Source organism: Schistocerca americana, chromosome 2 (assembly GCF_021461395.2).
Source record: "Schistocerca americana isolate TAMUIC-IGC-003095 chromosome 2, iqSchAmer2.1, whole genome shotgun sequence".
NCBI lineage: Eukaryota > Metazoa > Arthropoda > Insecta > Orthoptera > Acrididae > Schistocerca > Schistocerca americana.
Genome location: NC_060120.1, coordinates 38943599 through 38967017, shown reverse-complemented (window position 1 = coordinate 38967017; position 23419 = coordinate 38943599). Strand labels below are relative to the sequence as shown.

At 51.7% G+C, this 23419-nt stretch overlaps 19 non-coding genes across 19 annotated transcripts; 10 read left to right on the top strand and 9 right to left on the bottom strand.

The window, feature by feature from the left end:
• The first annotated feature begins 244 nt into the window (after window positions 1-244).
• Window positions 245-328, top strand: Trnal-uaa. The gene has a single exon. It is a non-coding gene; the product is annotated as a tRNA-Leu (tRNA).
• Window positions 329-1457: 1129 nt separating this feature from the next.
• On the bottom strand, window positions 1458-1529 carry Trnag-ccc. Its single transcript has one exon. It is a non-coding gene; the product is annotated as a tRNA-Gly (tRNA).
• Window positions 1530-2213: 684 nt separating this feature from the next.
• On the top strand, window positions 2214-2297 carry Trnal-uaa. The gene has a single exon. It is a non-coding gene; the product is annotated as a tRNA-Leu (tRNA).
• A 1126-nt stretch (window positions 2298-3423) lies between these two features.
• Window positions 3424-3495, bottom strand: Trnag-ccc. Its single transcript has one exon. It is a non-coding gene; the product is annotated as a tRNA-Gly (tRNA).
• A 684-nt stretch (window positions 3496-4179) lies between these two features.
• Trnal-uaa lies at window positions 4180-4263 on the top strand. The gene has a single exon. It is a non-coding gene; the product is annotated as a tRNA-Leu (tRNA).
• A 1126-nt stretch (window positions 4264-5389) lies between these two features.
• Window positions 5390-5461, bottom strand: Trnag-ccc. The gene has a single exon. It is a non-coding gene; the product is annotated as a tRNA-Gly (tRNA).
• A 684-nt stretch (window positions 5462-6145) lies between these two features.
• Window positions 6146-6229, top strand: Trnal-uaa. The gene has a single exon. It is a non-coding gene; the product is annotated as a tRNA-Leu (tRNA).
• Window positions 6230-7358: 1129 nt separating this feature from the next.
• Trnag-ccc lies at window positions 7359-7430 on the bottom strand. Its single transcript has one exon. It is a non-coding gene; the product is annotated as a tRNA-Gly (tRNA).
• A 684-nt stretch (window positions 7431-8114) lies between these two features.
• Window positions 8115-8198, top strand: Trnal-uaa. Its single transcript has one exon. It is a non-coding gene; the product is annotated as a tRNA-Leu (tRNA).
• Window positions 8199-9324: 1126 nt separating this feature from the next.
• Window positions 9325-9396, bottom strand: Trnag-ccc. The gene has a single exon. It is a non-coding gene; the product is annotated as a tRNA-Gly (tRNA).
• Window positions 9397-10080: 684 nt separating this feature from the next.
• On the top strand, window positions 10081-10164 carry Trnal-uaa. The gene has a single exon. It is a non-coding gene; the product is annotated as a tRNA-Leu (tRNA).
• A 1129-nt stretch (window positions 10165-11293) lies between these two features.
• Trnag-ccc lies at window positions 11294-11365 on the bottom strand. The gene has a single exon. It is a non-coding gene; the product is annotated as a tRNA-Gly (tRNA).
• A 684-nt stretch (window positions 11366-12049) lies between these two features.
• On the top strand, window positions 12050-12133 carry Trnal-uaa. The gene has a single exon. It is a non-coding gene; the product is annotated as a tRNA-Leu (tRNA).
• Window positions 12134-13259: 1126 nt separating this feature from the next.
• On the bottom strand, window positions 13260-13331 carry Trnag-ccc. The gene has a single exon. It is a non-coding gene; the product is annotated as a tRNA-Gly (tRNA).
• Window positions 13332-14015: 684 nt separating this feature from the next.
• On the top strand, window positions 14016-14099 carry Trnal-uaa. The gene has a single exon. It is a non-coding gene; the product is annotated as a tRNA-Leu (tRNA).
• Window positions 14100-15225: 1126 nt separating this feature from the next.
• On the bottom strand, window positions 15226-15297 carry Trnag-ccc. The gene has a single exon. It is a non-coding gene; the product is annotated as a tRNA-Gly (tRNA).
• A 684-nt stretch (window positions 15298-15981) lies between these two features.
• Window positions 15982-16065, top strand: Trnal-uaa. The gene has a single exon. It is a non-coding gene; the product is annotated as a tRNA-Leu (tRNA).
• A 5048-nt stretch (window positions 16066-21113) lies between these two features.
• On the bottom strand, window positions 21114-21185 carry Trnag-ccc. The gene has a single exon. It is a non-coding gene; the product is annotated as a tRNA-Gly (tRNA).
• Window positions 21186-21867: 682 nt separating this feature from the next.
• Window positions 21868-21951, top strand: Trnal-uaa. The gene has a single exon. It is a non-coding gene; the product is annotated as a tRNA-Leu (tRNA).
• Window positions 21952-23419: the final 1468 nt, after the last annotated feature.

Below are 23419 nucleotides of genomic sequence, written 5' to 3'. Positions count from 1 at the left end.
GATAACTACAGTTCTGCTCGTTCCACTCAAGACAGATGGCGACGGAAAACAATGGTGTAAGGCACCATATTTAAGCTCTGGTTCCCGAAAGTGAGTGTGGGGTGCAACCTCACATCTGACAACTCGTTTTAAATACTCTAAAAGCAACGTAATTCCTTCACACAAGAAAAAAACACGCTAATTTCGCAGTCAGGCTCTGCAGATATACCTAGAAACGACGATGGACGAGATTTTGCGCCCACGCGTCAGATTGGCCGAGCGGTCTAAGGCGCCAGATTTAAGCTCTGGTTCCCTAAGGGGAGCGTGGGTTCGAACCCCACATCTGACAATGCATTTTAAATATTCCAAAACTACAAATTTCGTACATGCGGGAAAACAAGTAAATTACGTGGGAACAGGTTCCACAGATACTACTAGAAACGGCAGTGACTATGGTGCTTGCCTTGCAAGTCTGATTGTCTGGCGGTCAGAAAGAATGGAAAGCTGTTAGGAGACATGGCTTTCAGCCACGAGGCCCGGATTCGATTCCCGGTAGCCGAACATACTTTTGTTTGCTGAGTCTTGGTTATTCTCACGGCATTTACGATATCTTTGTGTTGTGGTTTTTGGGGTCCAAGCATCAGGCAAGCAAACGTGAATGAAAGCAGATATGTGTTTAAATGAGTGCCAGGGCAGTAATAAAGGTGGATGAGACGGTGGATAGGGTATTGGACTGCAGACGTGCCACATTGCGTAGCTCTATAGCTGAGTAAGTTAGAGCGTCGTGCTGTGAACACAAAGGCCGCGTATTCGACCGCACCAAGTGCCAGTTCATTTTTCGCCCCTAAAAGACAATGCTTCCTCCAGCGAGACACTGCCAGGTAAATAACAAGCGATCTTCACAAGAAGTAAGGTGTCTACACGTCGCGCGATACTGTCGCCAACGGCCATACCGCGCGTAGTGCAGCGGTTCTCGTCTGGTCACCGGCGTTAAGATGCGCTGGCCGTGGTTGGTACTTGGATGCGTGCTCGGCTGGGAACTCGACGTGCTCTTGGCTTCTTTCATTTTGCATTTTTCCTTCGGTTTCGTTGTTGCTTAGCGATAGTGATGCGGTCGCGCACGCTGACGCCACTCTTGCCTCTCGGTACACTAAGGGGCGAATCTGTGGCCACAATAAAATGAAAGGTTCTGTCGTGTGTTTGTCGTTTTTTGGTCTCTCCCAGTCGTTTCTAGCGCCTGCCTTCTACATATATGCCCATTTCCAAGCGTCAGCTTTCGCGTCAGCCGAGCAAAGTCGAGACAAGTCGTCGACACATGGAGACACACGATGCTGAGAAACGAAACCCGCAGACTAGCGCCCTGGCAGCACGGACTGAGACGAGGGGCGAAGGAAAACTATTCGTACCGCGACAGTTCACAGTTTCGAAGATCGCGTTTCGTTACGTGGAACTCCCCCAGAAGAAAAAAGTACGTTTCGTGCGGTGGCCGGGAATCGAACCCGGATCAACTGCTTGGGAAGCAACCATGCTGACCGTTACACCACCACCGCCTTGTGCTGCGTCCCACCCACGCCGTGATGTGTCGGCTACCCTCCTGCCATCAGAGGCCGAAGGCGATGGCGCTGTAGGCGCTCAACGCCAGGGCGGGGGCGGGAACATCTGAACACAGTGTGTAGGTGCTGCTAGGGCGATGTAGCGTAACTAGAAGCAGAACTGACAGCCGTTGAAAAAACTGCCCTTTAATTTACAGCAGGGCGATAAAACAAATATCTAATGTGACGTACTTACTGATGATCCAGAGACGATTCAGCATATGTGTGCCAATCCAGAAGTAGAAAGCGCCTAAGTATCACAATATTAAGTTGGTTAGTTTGATCATCGCCTGGAGCATATCATTAGCTTCCCCTCAGGGCGAAAGGCACAGCGTAGCCGTTGCTAGGGAACGGCCTTTCCTGTCGTTTTTTGTTTTCTCTGCGTCAATGTGAATATTGATAACTACAGTTCTGCTCGTTCCACTCAAGACAGATGGCGACGGAAAACAATGGTGTAAGGCACCATATTTAAGCTCTGGTTCCCGAAAGTGAGTGTGGGGTGCAACCTCACATCTGACAACTCGTTTTAAATACTCTAAAAGCAACGTAATTCCTTCACACAAGAAAAAAACACGCTAATTTCGCAGTCAGGCTCTGCAGATATACCTAGAAACGACGATGGACGAGATTTTGCGCCCACGCGTCAGATTGGCCGAGCGGTCTAAGGCGCCAGATTTAAGCTCTGGTTCCCTAAGGGGAGCGTGGGTTCGAACCCCACATCTGACAATGCATTTTAAATATTCCAAAACTACAAATTTCGTACATGCGGGAAAACAAGTAAATTACGTGGGAACAGGTTCCACAGATACTACTAGAAACGGCAGTGACTATGGTGCTTGCCTTGCAAGTCTGATTGTCTGGCGGTCAGAAAGAATGGAAAGCTGTTAGGAGACATGGCTTTCAGCCACGAGGCCCGGATTCGATTCCCGGTAGCCGAACATACTTTTGTTTGCTGAGTCTTGGTTATTCTCACGGCATTTACGATATCTTTGTGTTGTGGTTTTTGGGGTCCAAGCATCAGGCAAGCAAACGTGAATGAAAGCAGATATGTGTTTAAATGAGTGCCAGGGCAGTAATAAAGGTGGATGAGACGGTGGATAGGGTATTGGACTGCAGACGTGCCACATTGCGTAGCTCTATAGCTGAGTAAGTTAGAGCGTCGTGCTGTGAACACAAAGGCCGCGTATTCGACCGCACCAAGTGCCAGTTCATTTTTCGCCCCTAAAAGACAATGCTTCCTCCAGCGAGACACTGCCAGGTAAATAACAAGCGATCTTCACAAGAAGTAAGGTGTCTACACGTCGCGCGATACTGTCGCCAACGGCCATACCGCGCGTAGTGCAGCGGTTCTCGTCTGGTCACCGGCGTTAAGATGCGCTGGCCGTGGTTGGTACTTGGATGCGTGCTCGGCTGGGAACTCGACGTGCTCTTGGCTTCTTTCATTTTGCATTTTTCCTTCGGTTTCGTTGTTGCTTAGCGATAGTGATGCGGTCGCGCACGCTGACGCCACTCTTGCCTCTCGGTACACTAAGGGGCGAATCTGTGGCCACAATAAAATGAAAGGTTCTGTCGTGTGTTTGTCGTTTTTTGGTCTCTCCCAGTCGTTTCTAGCGCCTGCCCTCTACATATATGCCCATTTCCAAGCGTCAGATTTCGCGTCAGCCGAGCTAAGTCGAGACAAGTCGACACATGGAGACACACGATGCTGAGAAACGAAACCCGCAGACTAGCGCCCTGGCAGCACGGACTGAGACGAGGGGCGAAGGAAAACTATTCGTACCGCGACAGTTCACAGTTTCGAAGATCGCGTTTCGTTACGTGGAACTCCCCCAGAAGAAAAAAGTACGTTTCGTGCGGTGGCCGGGAATCGAACCCGGATCAACTGCTTGGGAAGCAACCATGCTGACCGTTACACCACCACCGCCTTGTGCTGCGTCCCACCCACGCCGTGATGTGTCGGCTACCCTCCTGCCATCAGAGGCCGAAGGCGATGGCGCTGTAGGCGCTCAACGCCAGGGCGGGGGCGGGAACATCTGAACACAGTGTGTAGGTGCTGCTAGGGCGATGTAGCGTAACTAGAAGCAGAACTGACAGCCGTTGAAAAAACTGCCCTTTAATTTACAGCAGGGCGATAAAACAAATATCTAATGTGACGTACTTACTGATGATCCAGAGACGATTCAGCATATGTGTGCCAATCCAGAAGTAGAAAGCGCCTAAGTATCACAATATTAAGTTGGTTAGTTTGATCATCGCCTAGAGCATATCATTAGCTTCCCCTCAGGGCGAAAGGCACAGCGTAGCCGTTGCTAGGGAACGGCCTTTCCTGTCGTTTTTTGTTTTCTCTGCGTCAATGTGAATATTGATAACTACAGTTCTGCTCGTTCCACTCAAGACAGATGGCGACGGAAAACAATGGTGTAAGGCACCATATTTAAGCTCTGGTTCCCGAAAGTGAGTGTGGGGTGCAACCTCACATCTGACAACTCGTTTTAAATACTCTAAAAGCAACGTAATTCCTTCACACAAGAAAAAAACACGCTAATTTCGCAGTCAGGCTCTGCAGATATACCTAGAAACGACGATGGACGAGATTTTGCGCCCACGCGTCAGATTGGCCGAGCGGTCTAAGGCGCCAGATTTAAGCTCTGGTTCCCTAAGGGGAGCGTGGGTTCGAACCCCACATCTGACAATGCATTTTAAATATTCCAAAACTACAAATTTCGTACATGCGGGAAAACAAGTAAATTACGTGGGAACAGGTTCCACAGATACTACTAGAAACGGCAGTGACTATGGTGCTTGCCTTGCAAGTCTGATTGTCTGGCGGTCAGAAAGAATGGAAAGCTGTTAGGAGACATGGCTTTCAGCCACGAGGCCCGGATTCGATTCCCGGTAGCCGAACATACTTTTGTTTGCTGAGTCTTGGTTATTCTCACGGCATTTACGATATCTTTGTGTTGTGGTTTTTGGGGTCCAAGCATCAGGCAAGCAAACGTGAATGAAAGCAGATATGTGTTTAAATGAGTGCCAGGGCAGTAATAAAGGTGGATGAGACGGTGGATAGGGTATTGGACTGCAGACGTGCCACATTGCGTAGCTCTATAGCTGAGTAAGTTAGAGCGTCGTGCTGTGAACACAAAGGCCGCGTATTCGACCGCACCAAGTGCCAGTTCATTTTTCGCCCCTAAAAGACAATGCTTCCTCCAGCGAGACACTGCCAGGTAAATAACAAGCGATCTTCACAAGAAGTAAGGTGTCTACACGTCGCGCGATACTGTCGCCAACGGCCATACCGCGCGTAGTGCAGCGGTTCTCGTCTGGTCACCGGCGTTAAGATGCGCTGGCCGTGGTTGGTACTTGGATGCGTGCTCGGCTGGGAACTCGACGTGCTCTTGGCTTCTTTCATTTTGCATTTTTCCTTCGGTTTCGTTGTTGCTTAGCGATAGTGATGCGGTCGCGCACGCTGACGCCACTCTTGCCTCTCGGTACACTAAGGGGCGAATCTGTGGCCACAATAAAATGAAAGGTTCTGTCGTGTGTTTGTCGTTTTTTGGTCTCTCCCAGTCGTTTCTAGCGCCTGCCCTCTACATATATGCCCATTTCCAAGCGTCAGATTTCGCGTCAGCCGAGCTAAGTCGAGACAAGTCGACACATGGAGACACACGATGCTGAGAAACGAAACCCGCAGACTAGCGCCCTGGCAGCACGGACTGAGACGAGGGGCGAAGGAAAACTATTCGTACCGCGACAGTTCACAGTTTCGAAGATCGCGTTTCGTTACGTGGAACTCCCCCAGAAGAAAAAAGTACGTTTCGTGCGGTGGCCGGGAATCGAACCCGGATCAACTGCTTGGGAAGCAACCATGCTGACCGTTACACCACCACCGCCTTGTGCTGCGTCCCACCCACGCCGTGATGTGTCGGCTACCCTCCTGCCATCAGAGGCCGAAGGCGATGGCGCTGTAGGCGCTCAACGCCAGGGCGGGGGCGGGAACATCTGAACACAGTGTGTAGGTGCTGCTAGGGCGATGTAGCGTAACTAGAAGCAGAACTGACAGCCGTTGAAAAAACTGCCCTTTAATTTACAGCAGGGCGATAAAACAAATATCTAATGTGACGTACTTACTGATGATCCAGAGACGATTCAGCATATGTGTGCCAATCCAGAAGTAGAAAGCGCCTAAGTATCACAATATTAAGTTGGTTAGTTTGATCATCGCCTAGAGCATATCATTAGCTTCCCCTCAGGGCGAAAGGCACAGCGTAGCCGTTGCTAGGGAACGGCCTTTCCTGTCGTTTTTTGTTTTCTCTGCGTCAATGTGAATATTGATAACTACAGTTCTGCTCGTTCCACTCAAGACAGATGGCGACGGAAAACAATGGTGTAAGGCACCATATTTAAGCTCTGGTTCCCGAAAGTGAGTGTGGGGTGCAACCTCACATCTGACAACTCGTTTTAAATACTCTAAAAGCAACGTAATTCCTTCACACAAGAAAAAAACACGCTAATTTCGCAGTCAGGCTCTGCAGATATACCTAGAAACGACGATGGACGAGATTTTGCGCCCACGCGTCAGATTGGCCGAGCGGTCTAAGGCGCCAGATTTAAGCTCTGGTTCCCTAAGGGGAGCGTGGGTTCGAACCCCACATCTGACAATGCATTTTAAATATTCCAAAACTACAAATTTCGTACATGCGGGAAAACAAGTAAATTACGTGGGAACAGGTTCCACAGATACTACTAGAAACGGCAGTGACTATGGTGCTTGCCTTGCAAGTCTGATTGTCTGGCGGTCAGAAAGAATGGAAAGCTGTTAGGAGACATGGCTTTCAGCCACGAGGCCCGGATTCGATTCCCGGTAGCCGAACATACTTTTGTTTGCTGAGTCTTGGTTATTCTCACGGCATTTACGATATCTTTGTGTTGTGGTTTTTGGGGTCCAAGCATCAGGCAAGCAAACGTGAATGAAAGCAGATATGTGTTTAAATGAGTGCCAGGGCAGTAATAAAGGTGGATGAGACGGTGGATAGGGTATTGGACTGCAGACGTGCCACATTGCGTAGCTCTATAGCTGAGTAAGTTAGAGCGTCGTGCTGTGAACACAAAGGCCGCGTATTCGACCGCACCAAGTGCCAGTTCATTTTTCGCCCCTAAAAGACAATGCTTCCTCCAGCGAGACACTGCCAGGTAAATAACAAGCGATCTTCACAAGAAGTAAGGTGTCTACACGTCGCGCGATACTGTCGCCAACGGCCATACCGCGCGTAGTGCAGCGGTTCTCGTCTGGTCACCGGCGTTAAGATGCGCTGGCCGTGGTTGGTACTTGGATGCGTGCTCGGCTGGGAACTCGACGTGCTCTTGGCTTCTTTCATTTTGCATTTTTCCTTCGGTTTCGTTGTTGCTTAGCGATAGTGATGCGGTCGCGCACGCTGACGCCACTCTTGCCTCTCGGTACACTAAGGGGCGAATCTGTGGCCACAATAAAATGAAAGGTTCTGTCGTGTGTTTGTCGTTTTTTGGTCTCTCCCAGTCGTTTCTAGCGCCTGCCTTCTACATATATGCCCATTTCCAAGCGTCAGCTTTCGCGTCAGCCGAGCAAAGTCGAGACAAGTCGTCGACACATGGAGACACACGATGCTGAGAAACGAAACCCGCAGACTAGCGCCCTGGCAGCACGGACTGAGACGAGGGGCGAAGGAAAACTATTCGTACCGCGACAGTTCACAGTTTCGAAGATCGCGTTTCGTTACGTGGAACTCCCCCAGAAGAAAAAAGTACGTTTCGTGCGGTGGCCGGGAATCGAACCCGGATCAACTGCTTGGGAAGCAACCATGCTGACCGTTACACCACCACCGCCTTGTGCTGCGTCCCACCCACGCCGTGATGTGTCGGCTACCCTCCTGCCATCAGAGGCCGAAGGCGATGGCGCTGTAGGCGCTCAACGCCAGGGCGGGGGCGGGAACATCTGAACACAGTGTGTAGGTGCTGCTAGGGCGATGTAGCGTAACTAGAAGCAGAACTGACAGCCGTTGAAAAAACTGCCCTTTAATTTACAGCAGGGCGATAAAACAAATATCTAATGTGACGTACTTACTGATGATCCAGAGACGATTCAGCATATGTGTGCCAATCCAGAAGTAGAAAGCGCCTAAGTATCACAATATTAAGTTGGTTAGTTTGATCATCGCCTGGAGCATATCATTAGCTTCCCCTCAGGGCGAAAGGCACAGCGTAGCCGTTGCTAGGGAACGGCCTTTCCTGTCGTTTTTTGTTTTCTCTGCGTCAATGTGAATATTGATAACTACAGTTCTGCTCGTTCCACTCAAGACAGATGGCGACGGAAAACAATGGTGTAAGGCACCATATTTAAGCTCTGGTTCCCGAAAGTGAGTGTGGGGTGCAACCTCACATCTGACAACTCGTTTTAAATACTCTAAAAGCAACGTAATTCCTTCACACAAGAAAAAAACACGCTAATTTCGCAGTCAGGCTCTGCAGATATACCTAGAAACGACGATGGACGAGATTTTGCGCCCACGCGTCAGATTGGCCGAGCGGTCTAAGGCGCCAGATTTAAGCTCTGGTTCCCTAAGGGGAGCGTGGGTTCGAACCCCACATCTGACAATGCATTTTAAATATTCCAAAACTACAAATTTCGTACATGCGGGAAAACAAGTAAATTACGTGGGAACAGGTTCCACAGATACTACTAGAAACGGCAGTGACTATGGTGCTTGCCTTGCAAGTCTGATTGTCTGGCGGTCAGAAAGAATGGAAAGCTGTTAGGAGACATGGCTTTCAGCCACGAGGCCCGGATTCGATTCCCGGTAGCCGAACATACTTTTGTTTGCTGAGTCTTGGTTATTCTCACGGCATTTACGATATCTTTGTGTTGTGGTTTTTGGGGTCCAAGCATCAGGCAAGCAAACGTGAATGAAAGCAGATATGTGTTTAAATGAGTGCCAGGGCAGTAATAAAGGTGGATGAGACGGTGGATAGGGTATTGGACTGCAGACGTGCCACATTGCGTAGCTCTATAGCTGAGTAAGTTAGAGCGTCGTGCTGTGAACACAAAGGCCGCGTATTCGACCGCACCAAGTGCCAGTTCATTTTTCGCCCCTAAAAGACAATGCTTCCTCCAGCGAGACACTGCCAGGTAAATAACAAGCGATCTTCACAAGAAGTAAGGTGTCTACACGTCGCGCGATACTGTCGCCAACGGCCATACCGCGCGTAGTGCAGCGGTTCTCGTCTGGTCACCGGCGTTAAGATGCGCTGGCCGTGGTTGGTACTTGGATGCGTGCTCGGCTGGGAACTCGACGTGCTCTTGGCTTCTTTCATTTTGCATTTTTCCTTCGGTTTCGTTGTTGCTTAGCGATAGTGATGCGGTCGCGCACGCTGACGCCACTCTTGCCTCTCGGTACACTAAGGGGCGAATCTGTGGCCACAATAAAATGAAAGGTTCTGTCGTGTGTTTGTCGTTTTTTGGTCTCTCCCAGTCGTTTCTAGCGCCTGCCCTCTACATATATGCCCATTTCCAAGCGTCAGATTTCGCGTCAGCCGAGCTAAGTCGAGACAAGTCGACACATGGAGACACACGATGCTGAGAAACGAAACCCGCAGACTAGCGCCCTGGCAGCACGGACTGAGACGAGGGGCGAAGGAAAACTATTCGTACCGCGACAGTTCACAGTTTCGAAGATCGCGTTTCGTTACGTGGAACTCCCCCAGAAGAAAAAAGTACGTTTCGTGCGGTGGCCGGGAATCGAACCCGGATCAACTGCTTGGGAAGCAACCATGCTGACCGTTACACCACCACCGCCTTGTGCTGCGTCCCACCCACGCCGTGATGTGTCGGCTACCCTCCTGCCATCAGAGGCCGAAGGCGATGGCGCTGTAGGCGCTCAACGCCAGGGCGGGGGCGGGAACATCTGAACACAGTGTGTAGGTGCTGCTAGGGCGATGTAGCGTAACTAGAAGCAGAACTGACAGCCGTTGAAAAAACTGCCCTTTAATTTACAGCAGGGCGATAAAACAAATATCTAATGTGACGTACTTACTGATGATCCAGAGACGATTCAGCATATGTGTGCCAATCCAGAAGTAGAAAGCGCCTAAGTATCACAATATTAAGTTGGTTAGTTTGATCATCGCCTAGAGCATATCATTAGCTTCCCCTCAGGGCGAAAGGCACAGCGTAGCCGTTGCTAGGGAACGGCCTTTCCTGTCGTTTTTTGTTTTCTCTGCGTCAATGTGAATATTGATAACTACAGTTCTGCTCGTTCCACTCAAGACAGATGGCGACGGAAAACAATGGTGTAAGGCACCATATTTAAGCTCTGGTTCCCGAAAGTGAGTGTGGGGTGCAACCTCACATCTGACAACTCGTTTTAAATACTCTAAAAGCAACGTAATTCCTTCACACAAGAAAAAAACACGCTAATTTCGCAGTCAGGCTCTGCAGATATACCTAGAAACGACGATGGACGAGATTTTGCGCCCACGCGTCAGATTGGCCGAGCGGTCTAAGGCGCCAGATTTAAGCTCTGGTTCCCTAAGGGGAGCGTGGGTTCGAACCCCACATCTGACAATGCATTTTAAATATTCCAAAACTACAAATTTCGTACATGCGGGAAAACAAGTAAATTACGTGGGAACAGGTTCCACAGATACTACTAGAAACGGCAGTGACTATGGTGCTTGCCTTGCAAGTCTGATTGTCTGGCGGTCAGAAAGAATGGAAAGCTGTTAGGAGACATGGCTTTCAGCCACGAGGCCCGGATTCGATTCCCGGTAGCCGAACATACTTTTGTTTGCTGAGTCTTGGTTATTCTCACGGCATTTACGATATCTTTGTGTTGTGGTTTTTGGGGTCCAAGCATCAGGCAAGCAAACGTGAATGAAAGCAGATATGTGTTTAAATGAGTGCCAGGGCAGTAATAAAGGTGGATGAGACGGTGGATAGGGTATTGGACTGCAGACGTGCCACATTGCGTAGCTCTATAGCTGAGTAAGTTAGAGCGTCGTGCTGTGAACACAAAGGCCGCGTATTCGACCGCACCAAGTGCCAGTTCATTTTTCGCCCCTAAAAGACAATGCTTCCTCCAGCGAGACACTGCCAGGTAAATAACAAGCGATCTTCACAAGAAGTAAGGTGTCTACACGTCGCGCGATACTGTCGCCAACGGCCATACCGCGCGTAGTGCAGCGGTTCTCGTCTGGTCACCGGCGTTAAGATGCGCTGGCCGTGGTTGGTACTTGGATGCGTGCTCGGCTGGGAACTCGACGTGCTCTTGGCTTCTTTCATTTTGCATTTTTCCTTCGGTTTCGTTGTTGCTTAGCGATAGTGATGCGGTCGCGCACGCTGACGCCACTCTTGCCTCTCGGTACACTAAGGGGCGAATCTGTGGCCACAATAAAATGAAAGGTTCTGTCGTGTGTTTGTCGTTTTTTGGTCTCTCCCAGTCGTTTCTAGCGCCTGCCTTCTACATATATGCCCATTTCCAAGCGTCAGCTTTCGCGTCAGCCGAGCAAAGTCGAGACAAGTCGTCGACACATGGAGACACACGATGCTGAGAAACGAAACCCGCAGACTAGCGCCCTGGCAGCACGGACTGAGACGAGGGGCGAAGGAAAACTATTCGTACCGCGACAGTTCACAGTTTCGAAGATCGCGTTTCGTTACGTGGAACTCCCCCAGAAGAAAAAAGTACGTTTCGTGCGGTGGCCGGGAATCGAACCCGGATCAACTGCTTGGGAAGCAACCATGCTGACCGTTACACCACCACCGCCTTGTGCTGCGTCCCACCCACGCCGTGATGTGTCGGCTACCCTCCTGCCATCAGAGGCCGAAGGCGATGGCGCTGTAGGCGCTCAACGCCAGGGCGGGGGCGGGAACATCTGAACACAGTGTGTAGGTGCTGCTAGGGCGATGTAGCGTAACTAGAAGCAGAACTGACAGCCGTTGAAAAAACTGCCCTTTAATTTACAGCAGGGCGATAAAACAAATATCTAATGTGACGTACTTACTGATGATCCAGAGACGATTCAGCATATGTGTGCCAATCCAGAAGTAGAAAGCGCCTAAGTATCACAATATTAAGTTGGTTAGTTTGATCATCGCCTGGAGCATATCATTAGCTTCCCCTCAGGGCGAAAGGCACAGCGTAGCCGTTGCTAGGGAACGGCCTTTCCTGTCGTTTTTTGTTTTCTCTGCGTCAATGTGAATATTGATAACTACAGTTCTGCTCGTTCCACTCAAGACAGATGGCGACGGAAAACAATGGTGTAAGGCACCATATTTAAGCTCTGGTTCCCGAAAGTGAGTGTGGGGTGCAACCTCACATCTGACAACTCGTTTTAAATACTCTAAAAGCAACGTAATTCCTTCACACAAGAAAAAAACACGCTAATTTCGCAGTCAGGCTCTGCAGATATACCTAGAAACGACGATGGACGAGATTTTGCGCCCACGCGTCAGATTGGCCGAGCGGTCTAAGGCGCCAGATTTAAGCTCTGGTTCCCTAAGGGGAGCGTGGGTTCGAACCCCACATCTGACAATGCATTTTAAATATTCCAAAACTACAAATTTCGTACATGCGGGAAAACAAGTAAATTACGTGGGAACAGGTTCCACAGATACTACTAGAAACGGCAGTGACTATGGTGCTTGCCTTGCAAGTCTGATTGTCTGGCGGTCAGAAAGAATGGAAAGCTGTTAGGAGACATGGCTTTCAGCCACGAGGCCCGGATTCGATTCCCGGTAGCCGAACATACTTTTGTTTGCTGAGTCTTGGTTATTCTCACGGCATTTACGATATCTTTGTGTTGTGGTTTTTGGGGTCCAAGCATCAGGCAAGCAAACGTGAATGAAAGCAGATATGTGTTTAAATGAGTGCCAGGGCAGTAATAAAGGTGGATGAGACGGTGGATAGGGTATTGGACTGCAGACGTGCCACATTGCGTAGCTCTATAGCTGAGTAAGTTAGAGCGTCGTGCTGTGAACACAAAGGCCGCGTATTCGACCGCACCAAGTGCCAGTTCATTTTTCGCCCCTAAAAGACAATGCTTCCTCCAGCGAGACACTGCCAGGTAAATAACAAGCGATCTTCACAAGAAGTAAGGTGTCTACACGTCGCGCGATACTGTCGCCAACGGCCATACCGCGCGTAGTGCAGCGGTTCTCGTCTGGTCACCGGCGTTAAGATGCGCTGGCCGTGGTTGGTACTTGGATGCGTGCTCGGCTGGGAACTCGACGTGCTCTTGGCTTCTTTCATTTTGCATTTTTCCTTCGGTTTCGTTGTTGCTTAGCGATAGTGATGCGGTCGCGCACGCTGACGCCACTCTTGCCTCTCGGTACACTAAGGGGCGAATCTGTGGCCACAATAAAATGAAAGGTTCTGTCGTGTGTTTGTCGTTTTTTGGTCTCTCCCAGTCGTTTCTAGCGCCTGCCCTCTACATATATGCCCATTTCCAAGCGTCAGATTTCGCGTCAGCCGAGCAAAGTCGAGACAAGTCGACACATGGAGACACACGATGCTGAGAAACGAAACCCGCAGACTAGCGCCCTGGCAGCACGGACTGAGACGAGGGGCGAAGGAAAACTATTCGTACCGCGACAGTTCACAGTTTCGAAGATCGCGTTTCGTTACGTGGAACTCCCCCAGAAGAAAAAAGTACGTTTCGTGCGGTGGCCGGGAATCGAACCCGGATCAACTGCTTGGGAAGCAACCATGCTGACCGTTACACCACCACCGCCTTGTGCTGCGTCCCACCCACGCCGTGATGTGTCGGCTACCCTCCTGCCATCAGAGGCCGAAGGCGATGGCGCTGTAGGCGCTCAACGCCAGGGCGGGGGCGGGAACATCTGAACACAGTGTGTAGGTGCTGCTAGGGCGATGTAGCGTAACTAGAAGCAGAACTGACAGCCGTTGAAAAAACTGCCCTTTAATTTACAGCAGGGCGATAAAACAAATATCTAATGTGACGTACTTACTGATGATCCAGAGACGATTCAGCATATGTGTGCCAATCCAGAAGTAGAAAGCGCCTAAGTATCACAATATTAAGTTGGTTAGTTTGATCATCGCCTAGAGCATATCATTAGCTTCCCCTCAGGGCGAAAGGCACAGCGTAGCCGTTGCTAGGGAACGGCCTTTCCTGTCGTTTTTTGTTTTCTCTGCGTCAATGTGAATATTGATAACTACAGTTCTGCTCGTTCCACTCAAGACAGATGGCGACGGAAAACAATGGTGTAAGGCACCATATTTAAGCTCTGGTTCCCGAAAGTGAGTGTGGGGTGCAACCTCACATCTGACAACTCGTTTTAAATACTCTAAAAGCAACGTAATTCCTTCACACAAGAAAAAAACACGCTAATTTCGCAGTCAGGCTCTGCAGATATACCTAGAAACGACGATGGACGAGATTTTGCGCCCACGCGTCAGATTGGCCGAGCGGTCTAAGGCGCCTGATTTAAGCTCTGGTTCCCTAAGGGGAGCGTGGGTTCGAACCCCACATCTGACAATGCATTTTAAATATTCCAAAACTACAAATTTCGTACATGCGGGAAAACAAGTAAATTACGTGGGAACAGGTTCCACAGATACTACTAGAAACGGCAGTGACTATGGTGCTTGCCTTGCAAGTCTGATTGTCTGGCGGTCAGAAAGAATGGAAAGCTGTTAGGAGACATGGCTTTCAGCCACGAGGCCCGGATTCGATTCCCGGTAGCCGAACATACTTTTGTTTGCTGAGTCTTGGTTATTCTCACGGCATTTACGATATCTTTGTGTTGTGGTTTTTGGGGTCCAAGCATCAGGCAAGCAAACGTGAATGAAAGCAGATATGTGTTTAAATGAGTGCCAGGGCAGTAATAAAGGTGGATGAGACGGTGGATAGGGTATTGGACTGCAGACGTGCCACATTGCGTAGCTCTATAGCTGAGTAAGTTAGAGCGTCGTGCTGTGAACACAAAGGCCGCGTATTCGACCGCACCAAGTGCCAGTTCATTTTTCGCCCCTAAAAGACAATGCTTCCTCCAGCGAGACACTGCCAGGTAAATAACAAGCGATCTTCACAAGAAGTAAGGTGTCTACACGTCGCGCGATACTGTCGCCAACGGCCATACCGCGCGTAGTGCAGCGGTTCTCGTCTGGTCACCGGCGTTAAGATGCGCTGGCCGTGGTTGGTACTTGGATGCGTGCTCGGCTGGGAACTCGACGTGCTCTTGGCTTCTTTCATTTTGCATTTTTCCTTCGGTTTCGTTGTTGCTTAGCGATAGTGATGCGGTCGCGCACGCTGACGCCACTCTTGCCTCTCGGTACACTAAGGGGCGAATCTGTGGCCACAATAAAATGAAAGGTTCTGTCGTGTGTTTGTCGTTTTTTGGTCTCTCCCAGTCGTTTCTAGCGCCTGCCCTCTACATATATGCCCATTTCCAAGCGTCAGCTTTCGCGTCAGCCGAGCTAAGTCGAGACAAGTCGACACATGGAGACACACGATGCTGAGAAACGAAACCCGCAGACTAGCGCCCTGGCAGCACGGACTGAGACGAGGGGCGAAGGAAAACTATTCGTACCGCGACAGTTCACAGTTTCGAAGATCGCGTTTCGTTACGTGGAACTCCCCCAGAAGAAAAAAGTACGTTTCGTGCGGTGGCCGGGAATCGAACCCGGATCAACTGCTTGGGAAGCAACCATGCTGACCGTTACACCACCACCGCCTTGTGCTGCGTCCCACCCACGCCGTGATGTGTCGGCTACCCTCCTGCCATCAGAGGCCGAAGGCGATGGCGCTGTAGGCGCTCAACGCCAGGGCGGGGGCGGGAACATCTGAACACAGTGTGTAGGTGCTGCTAGGGCGATGTAGCGTAACTAGAAGCAGAACTGACAGCCGTTGAAAAAACTGCCCTTTAATTTACAGCAGGGCGATAAAACAAATATCTAATGTGACGTACTTACTGATGATCCAGAGACGATTCAGCATATGTGTGCCAATCCAGAAGTAGAAAGCGCCTAAGTATCACAATATTAAGTTGGTTAGTTTGATCATCGCCTAGAGCATATCATTAGCTTCCCCTCAGGGCGAAAGGCACAGCGTAGCCGTTGCTAGGGAACGGCCTTTCCTGTCGTTTTTTGTTTTCTCTGCGTCAATGTGAATATTGATAACTACAGTTCTGCTCGTTCCACTCAAGACAGATGGCGACGGAAAACAATGGTGTAAGGCACCATATTTAAGCTCTGGTTCCCGAAAGTGAGTGTGGGGTGCAACCTCACATCTGACAACTCGTTTTAAATACTCTAAAAGCAACGTAATTCCTTCACACAAGAAAAAAACACGCTAATTTCGCAGTCAGGCTCTGCAGATATACCTAGAAACGACGATGGACGAGATTTTGCGCCCACGCGTCAGATTGGCCGAGCGGTCTAAGGCGCCAGATTTAAGCTCTGGGGCCCTAAGGGGAGCGTGGGTTCGAACCCCACATCTGACAATGCATTTTAAATATTCCAAAACTACAAATTTCGTACATGCGGGAAAACAAGTAAATTACGTGGGAACAGGTTCCACAGATACTACTAGAGACGGCAGTGACATGACATGTAGGGGGGGGGGGGGATGATCTATGGTGTGAGGGTGTAATTGTCATGAAATGGGGTGGCTAGTGCATGTGAAGCCATGGGGGGCGATATAAAAGTTCAGGCCATCGAGAGGTGGCTAGACGGTGGACACAGGTACCGAGGGAAAGGATTATGGGATTATTAGAGTGACGGGTTTGTTGGTAAAAGGAGTTGGCTGCGGATAGTGTGCGGGTATGAAGGAGCGGCACTTCGGCCAGGATGTGGAGCTTTTGGGTTGGGAAGTCGAAGGGGAGGCGGAGAGCACGCCGGAGAGGCCTGTTCTGGACGGTTTTGAGTCGGCGGAGGTGAGTGGGGGAAGCATTGCCCCACACCACCACCGCGTATTCAAGGATGGGGCGAACAAGGGAGGTGTACAGTCTAACAGCAATCTGTTCGGGGAGTGAAGAGATTGGATTGATGGGAGGCTAGAGCAGGCATAGCCGCCCCGTTGCCTTACGATGCACGTCATCGATGTGGGGGCGCCAGGTGAGGCGCTGGTCCAGGGTAACACCCAAGTATTTTGCAGTTCGAGTCCAGGGGACTGGGGTACGAAGGACCATCACCTGAGGGAGCCGAATGGGAATACGGCGTCGGCAGATGATAAGGGCTTGGGTTTGGAGGGATTAAATGCCAGACGCCAGGTCCTAGCCCAATCGGTTAGGGAATCTGTAGCCCCACGGAGCCGCTGTTGAAGACCTGCCGCACTCCGAGAACGAGAGAAGAGTGCAGTGTCATCTGCGTAGAGAGCTAAATGTACCCTCGGCGCAAAGGGCAGATCGGCTGTAAAGAGGGAGTAGAGTCGCGGTCCAGGTACGCTGCCTTGTGGTGCTCCTGTTCTGATTCGTCGTCATGTGGATTTCTCGTCTGGGATCCTAACATGGAAGGTGCGACCTTCCAGGTATGTGGCTATTAGCCGTACATGGGACACGGGGAAGCCAAGGGAAAATAATTTGTAGAGCAGCCCTTCGTGCCAGACCGAGTCAAACGCTCTGGACACGTCGAGGAGTATGGCCCCGAAGTACTCCCTACGTTCTATGGCGTCCAGTGCCTCTTCCACAAGGTGCAGGAGTTGGTGAGTGGTTGCGTGTCCCTGCCTGAAACCAAACTGCTCATCAGGGAGGACTCGTTCTCGGACAATGTGAATGAGCAGTCGTTTAAGGTACAGCCTCTTAAACACCTTGGAGATGGCGGGCAAGAGGCTGATGGGGCGGTAGCTGGCAGGGGAACGAAGATCCTTCCCAGCCTTGGGTATGGCGACCACTTCAGCATGTTTCCAGGCAGTGGGACATTGCCTGGTTGTGAGGATGTTGTTGAAAGTGGCCGTCAGGATGGGAATAGTAGCTGGGGGTAGCTGCTTGATGAGGGCATTCGTCAGCTTATCGGGGCCGCCAGCTTTCTTGGATTTGAGGTGCCGCAATTGCAGTTCTACCTCCTCTTCATTAATGGGGGTGATTTCATCCTCAGGGTCCTGGACGGCAAGGAGTTGTGCGAGGCGTGTCGTTACCAGGCGAATATGGTCGGGGTCAATGGGGTCATTGACTGGGGTGAAGTTGTGTGCGAAGACATCAGCCAAGGCGTTAGCCTTGGCATCTGGTTCGGACACAAAGTCATTGCCGACCTGGAGTGGGGGAATCCGTTGCTCTCGTCTCAGAAGGCTTTTTGTGAACTTCCAAGCAGACGGGTCAGTCAGGTCAATGGCAGAGATTTTGTTCTCCCATGCCTTATTGCGGTGGTCTTGCACCGCAGCCTTGATTTGGTGCTGCAGTTTATTGATGAGGCGCTTGGTTGCCGGGTTCCGAATGAGCTGCCATTCACGGATGGTCCGGTTTTTCTCTGTGATGAGAGCAAGGATGTGGGGGGGGGGGGGAGTAGATGCACATGATCTGGGGGCCGGTGTGGACGGTGAGGGGTCGCTGCTGTTGCAGCATCTAGTACAATGATGGTGAGGTGTATGAGGGTACGATCTGCGTCCGTTTGATCGGCAGCAGGGATTGTGGGTAGGGCTGCTTGACTGCCAGTCAATACCGCGGATGTTCCGGCCTTCCCTCGGCGCGGTCGAGGTTCCAACGAGATCGATGGAACAGATGACCGGTCAGTTGTCGGAGGCTAGAGCGATGCGGGTGGCTGCAGTGATGGGGTGGGGTAGACCTTTCACCACTGCGATGTCTAGGACATCTGGGGGACGTCCTCCAGAAGGGTAAATGGTGGGATCATGCGGGCCGATGGTGCAGGCATGATGCCGCTCAGCGACCCGGAGGAGTCGAGGACCTGATGTGTTTGTTAATCTACTGTTCCAGGCAGTATGTTTGGCATTGAAGTCACCGCCAACGAAGACGTCGTTGGCGAGCGACAGCAATGCTTCATAGTCCGGTGTTTCGAGAAGGCCTCGTGGTGGTCTGTAGAGAGCCACGAACGAGATGGGACCCTTCACCGTGTGGACGACAACGCCAGTGGCTTCCACAGTCTTAAGTGGGGGGAGGGGGATAGGGTGGTGGCGGAGGGAGTTACGCACGTACACCGCCGTGCCACCATAGGCAGTGGGCCTGTCTGTCCTGTAGCAGGAGTAGTTTGCTACACAGACAAAAACACCGGGTTTGAGGTGTGTCTCTGCAACAAGGCAAATATCTACCCTCTCGTCTAGGAGGAACTGTCGGAACTCGCCCTGTTGTTTGGGGAGACCATTGGCGTTCCAGATCATGGCTGTCAATCCGCGATGTCTAACAGCCATGACTGGTTGGAATGGGAGTGGTGGTGGTGATGGGGGACATGGATTGGGAGAGGGCAGTGGCAAGTTGGTGTGGGATGGTTTGGAGGAGGAAGTTGAATGTGGCGGAGATTGCTGAGGTCAGTACCTCAACAACATTGGTGATGAGGTCACCAAGGTGGGTGGGAACAGAGGATGGGGTGGGGAGAGGGTGCTGCTGAGATTGTACCAGGATGGGAGAGGGGGGTAGCAGTGCTTAACGTCTGCTGGTGGGATGGGGAAGGAACAGTGGTGCGTGACACCCGCTGTGAGGAGGGGGAAGCAGTGCTTGACACCTGCTGGGTAGGGAGGTGAGGGAAGGCTGTTGGAGGGGGTTGGATGGGGATGGAGAGGAGTGGGGGTGGGTAGGAGCCCAGAGGGGTGGGATGGGAGCGAGCCGCATGGGGGTGGGGGGGTGGGCCCGCGGCGCCGACCCTACCAGTGCACCAGAGTAAGTGCTGCCCGGGTGGGCCGCCGCCGATGGCCCCTGCAAATCGTTTCTGGCTAGCCTTGAATGACTTAATTTTTGGGCAGCCCATATAACTGCCTGTGTGATTCCCTCCACAGCGGGCACAGGTGGGGGGGGGGGCGTCTCGGGGTTTAGAGCACTCCGAGGAGGCGTGGCCACCAGCACACTTCACACAACGCACCTCGTGGGTGCAGTCACCCGCGAAGTGCGCCAGTCCCTGGCAGCGATAGCATACCAGGCTCATCCTCCTGGAGCGCGGATTCTCCATCGTCACGCTAACGTAATCGAGGACCGAGAGGGTTAGGAGGTGACGGTTCTCTGGCGTGTCAGGGGCGGAGACGAAAAAGAGTGGGGTGGGGCGTCGGGTTCGAGGGGAAATGATCCTGGATGTAACTGTAGTGGTGATGTTCAATGACATAAGTTCCTTCCTCAGGTCATCATCAGAATACTGCATGGGGAGCCCTCTGATAACAACCCGGAGTCGGCGGGTCATTTAGGGGGGGTGGAGAAACCTATGTTGAACTTGCTGAGGATAATAAGGGTCTTACCAAGGTCTGTGGGGGACTGGACATACAGGCGATAGTTATCATTACCTGACCATTTTATACGGATGGGGTATTCAGTGTGAGCAGTTAGGATATCTAAAAGCTCTTGGTAGGGTCCCTTGTGTTGTATGTAGATGGGTGGGGGAGCAGGAGGGGTGGCTGATGGTGGGGGGCGGGGGCGGGGGAGTGGGTGGGGTGTCTGTGGCACCATCAATAGCCGCGAATGTGTTGCTGACGGGTACGTCCGTCAATGACGTGGTGAACTGGCGGCGAGGTGCCGTTTTGCGCGGCACCTGTAAGCCCTCCGCGTCAACAATGGCCTTTTTCTTCTTGGAGAGCCCGCGTTCAGCGGGCTGGGTGGCCTCAGAGTCTGATGAGGAGGCTAACTGCCGCTTCCGACGCTCAGCGACCGGGCGCCGATGGTCGTCATCGAACTCCATCACGCTCCCGTCATCGCTGTCGTCGGCCGCGGCAGTCATGTTCGGGTAGTGGAGGGCCTGAAGCCGAACAGGGTCAATCTGCTGGCCCCCCTCCTCTGCGGCGTCGAGGGGGGCAATCAGTTGTTCCTGCAGTCCCTCCTGTATGTCTGCGTCTGACATCAATGACGACGGAATGTCTTCATCAGGTGCCGGAAGCGGTTGAGGGACGCATACAGAGTCCCATATGTCCGGCATGTCGAAAGGTGGTCTGGTGGGGGGAGGGAAGGGGGAGCGGTATCTAGAACGCGGCGCACGCGGACTTATCCCACATGAAGGGGGCCCTGATGCGCAGATTTCCCTAATCGCCCAAGGTGCAGTTTCATTGATGGCCGCGACCGGGAGTGGCAGGGGAGGGGCAGATGACTGTGGATGTGATGGTTGTGGTGGTGATGGTTGTGGTGGTGATGGTGGAGGTGCAGATGGTGGCGGTCATAGGCACCGCAATAACGCCGCCGGCTGCGGCTGTCTTCGTCCTCTTCATAGACCCAATCGTCACCGTTGTCGAGTGCGTGGTCGTTGTAGGTGGGGGGCCGGATGGGGCCGCCGACGGAGCAAGCTCCGCCGGTTGGCAATCCGCCACACCCGTCGAATCAGAACGCACGTCTGTCTCCCGCGGCGTCCCAGCTCGGAATGAAGATCGCATTTCGTTACGTAGAATACCCCCAGAAGAAAAAAGTACTTCTCGTGCGGTGGCCGGGAATCGAAACCGGATCAACTGCTTGGGAAGCAACCATGCTGACCGTTACACCACCACCGCATTGTGCTGCGTCCCACCCACGCCCTGATGTGTCGAGTGCCCTCCTGCCATCAGAGGCCGAAGGCGATGGCGCTGTAGGCGCTCAACGCCAGGGCGCAGGTGAGCACATCTGAACGCAGTGCGTAGGTGCTGCTAGGGCGATGTAGCGTAACTAGAAGCAGAACTGACAGCCGTTGAAAAACTGCCCTTTAATTTACAGCAGGGCGATAAAACAAATATCTAATGTGACGTACTTACTGATGATCCAGAGTCGATTCAGCATATGTGTGCCAATCCACAAGTAGAAAGCGCGTAAGTATCACAATATTAAGTTTGTTAGTTTGATGTTCGCCTGGAGCATATCATTAGCTTCCCCTGAGGGCGAAATGCACAGCGTAGCCGTTGCTAGGGAACGGCCTTTCCTGTCGTTTTTTGTTTTCTCTGCGTCAATGTGAAAATTGATAATTACAGTGGTGCTCGTTCCACTCAAGACAGATGGCGAACGAAAACAGTGGTGCAAGGCACCATGTTTAAGCTCTGGTTCCGGAAAGTGAGTGTAGGGTGCAACCTCACATCTGACAACTCGTTTTAAATACTCTAAAAAAAACGTATTTCCTTCACAGAAGTAAAAACAAGCAAATTTCGCAGTCAGGCTCTGGAGATGTTGCTAGAAATGACGGCAGGAAGTGGTTTGCGTTCACACGTGAGATTGGCCGAGCGGTCTAAGGCGCCAGATTTAAGCTCTGGTTCCCGAATGGGAGCGTGGGTTCGAACCCCACATCTGACAATGAACTTTAGACGCACTGGGACAGGGTATCCGTGCACATCGCGCAGAGCCGCACTGCCGACGCCTGTTTGTTTACGTCGCCGGGCCGCGTTTTCGGAGGGGACTTTGGGGCCTTGTCGTTGTGTTTTCCGCACTGCATACTTGTAAGTAGAAAATGTCGGCATTCGGTGCTTAGTGTGTATTTGATAGGAGTGCTCTCCGCCCTACCGCATTCGAAATTCATGAGTGGTTATTTGAGGACTTAATATTCATGAAAAAGTCGTTGACACTTGTCAATTGGACTTTGTACAGTACTTCCTGTTTCTGAAATTTACTTCCGGAGACATTTGTGAGAAATTTGTTGCAAAATTTAGTGGCAGTCACCGATTCGAACATGCAGAGCGGTGTATCAGTCACGTGCAAAAAGTGACGTCTGGTTAAAGAATTCGAATTGTTCGTGTTTTTAACGTATGCACGGATGAAATTTTCGCTTTTGCCTTGTCTCGTTTTTGTGACGTTTTGAACATTACGTTGGAAAAATGGTCGAGCGCATACCTTTGTAAGGTAGCTAGTGGTCTTCGCAGCGCAAGGATGGGCTTGAAACAGCACATCCCCTCTTATTTTGTAATCGGTGGGGTTCGCGCTCAAATCTCATATATTGGGCAACCGCCAACATGTGCCGTATGCCTCTCCACGGAACTTTTGAGGAGTGACTGCCCTCGGCGACGGCCTGTTCAATTACGGCGCGAGTATGTTGTGGGTGGTGGCGAAAAATTTGTGCACCTCATGAGCGAGATTGCCGCAGGTACGTCCTTGCCAGTCCGACCGACGGCCGTTGATTCCGTAGTTGACACGCCTGCCGAAGAACATAGTACAACAACCGACGGGCAGGAGCAAATGGTGGTTGTTCAGGACCGCACCCCTCCCCTGCCCCCCCCCCCCCCCCCCGCCCCGCTGGCGGAACGGGTTGAGGATGAAAGGGAATTACTCTCTGTTCGTAATGACGCCATTCAGTCGGAGTCGCGGGAGGTAACAGGTGCTTCTTTACACCCCCCCCCCCCGCCCCTCCCTGTGACACCTACTGCCGATACGGTAACACCTACTGCGGAGAGCAAAAAGCAACGTCGACAGCGGGGCGAGGGCAAACAGGGGAAGGAACAGAACCCGGCCACTTTAGTGAGTCACACCGCTGCGGAGAGTGGTGGTGAAAGTGAGGCTATGTCGCAGTGTTCCTCCCGTAGTAGCAGCCCCGCAAGGAAAGAGAAGATACGAGCACACACCGAACGATTAAAACACTTTCTCAGCGGCGGGAAGGAGCAGGACGTTGCAGCTGCGAAGCGCAAATTAGAGCAAGGTTGTGAGCCGTTACCGCAGCGCCCGCGCAAACATTCTGTGCCGTCAACGCCGGCCATAACATATCGCGCGGCGGCCAGGCGGAAGCCATCAAGACGTCGGGCGACACGCGGCAAGCTCCTCCGCCCCCTGATAG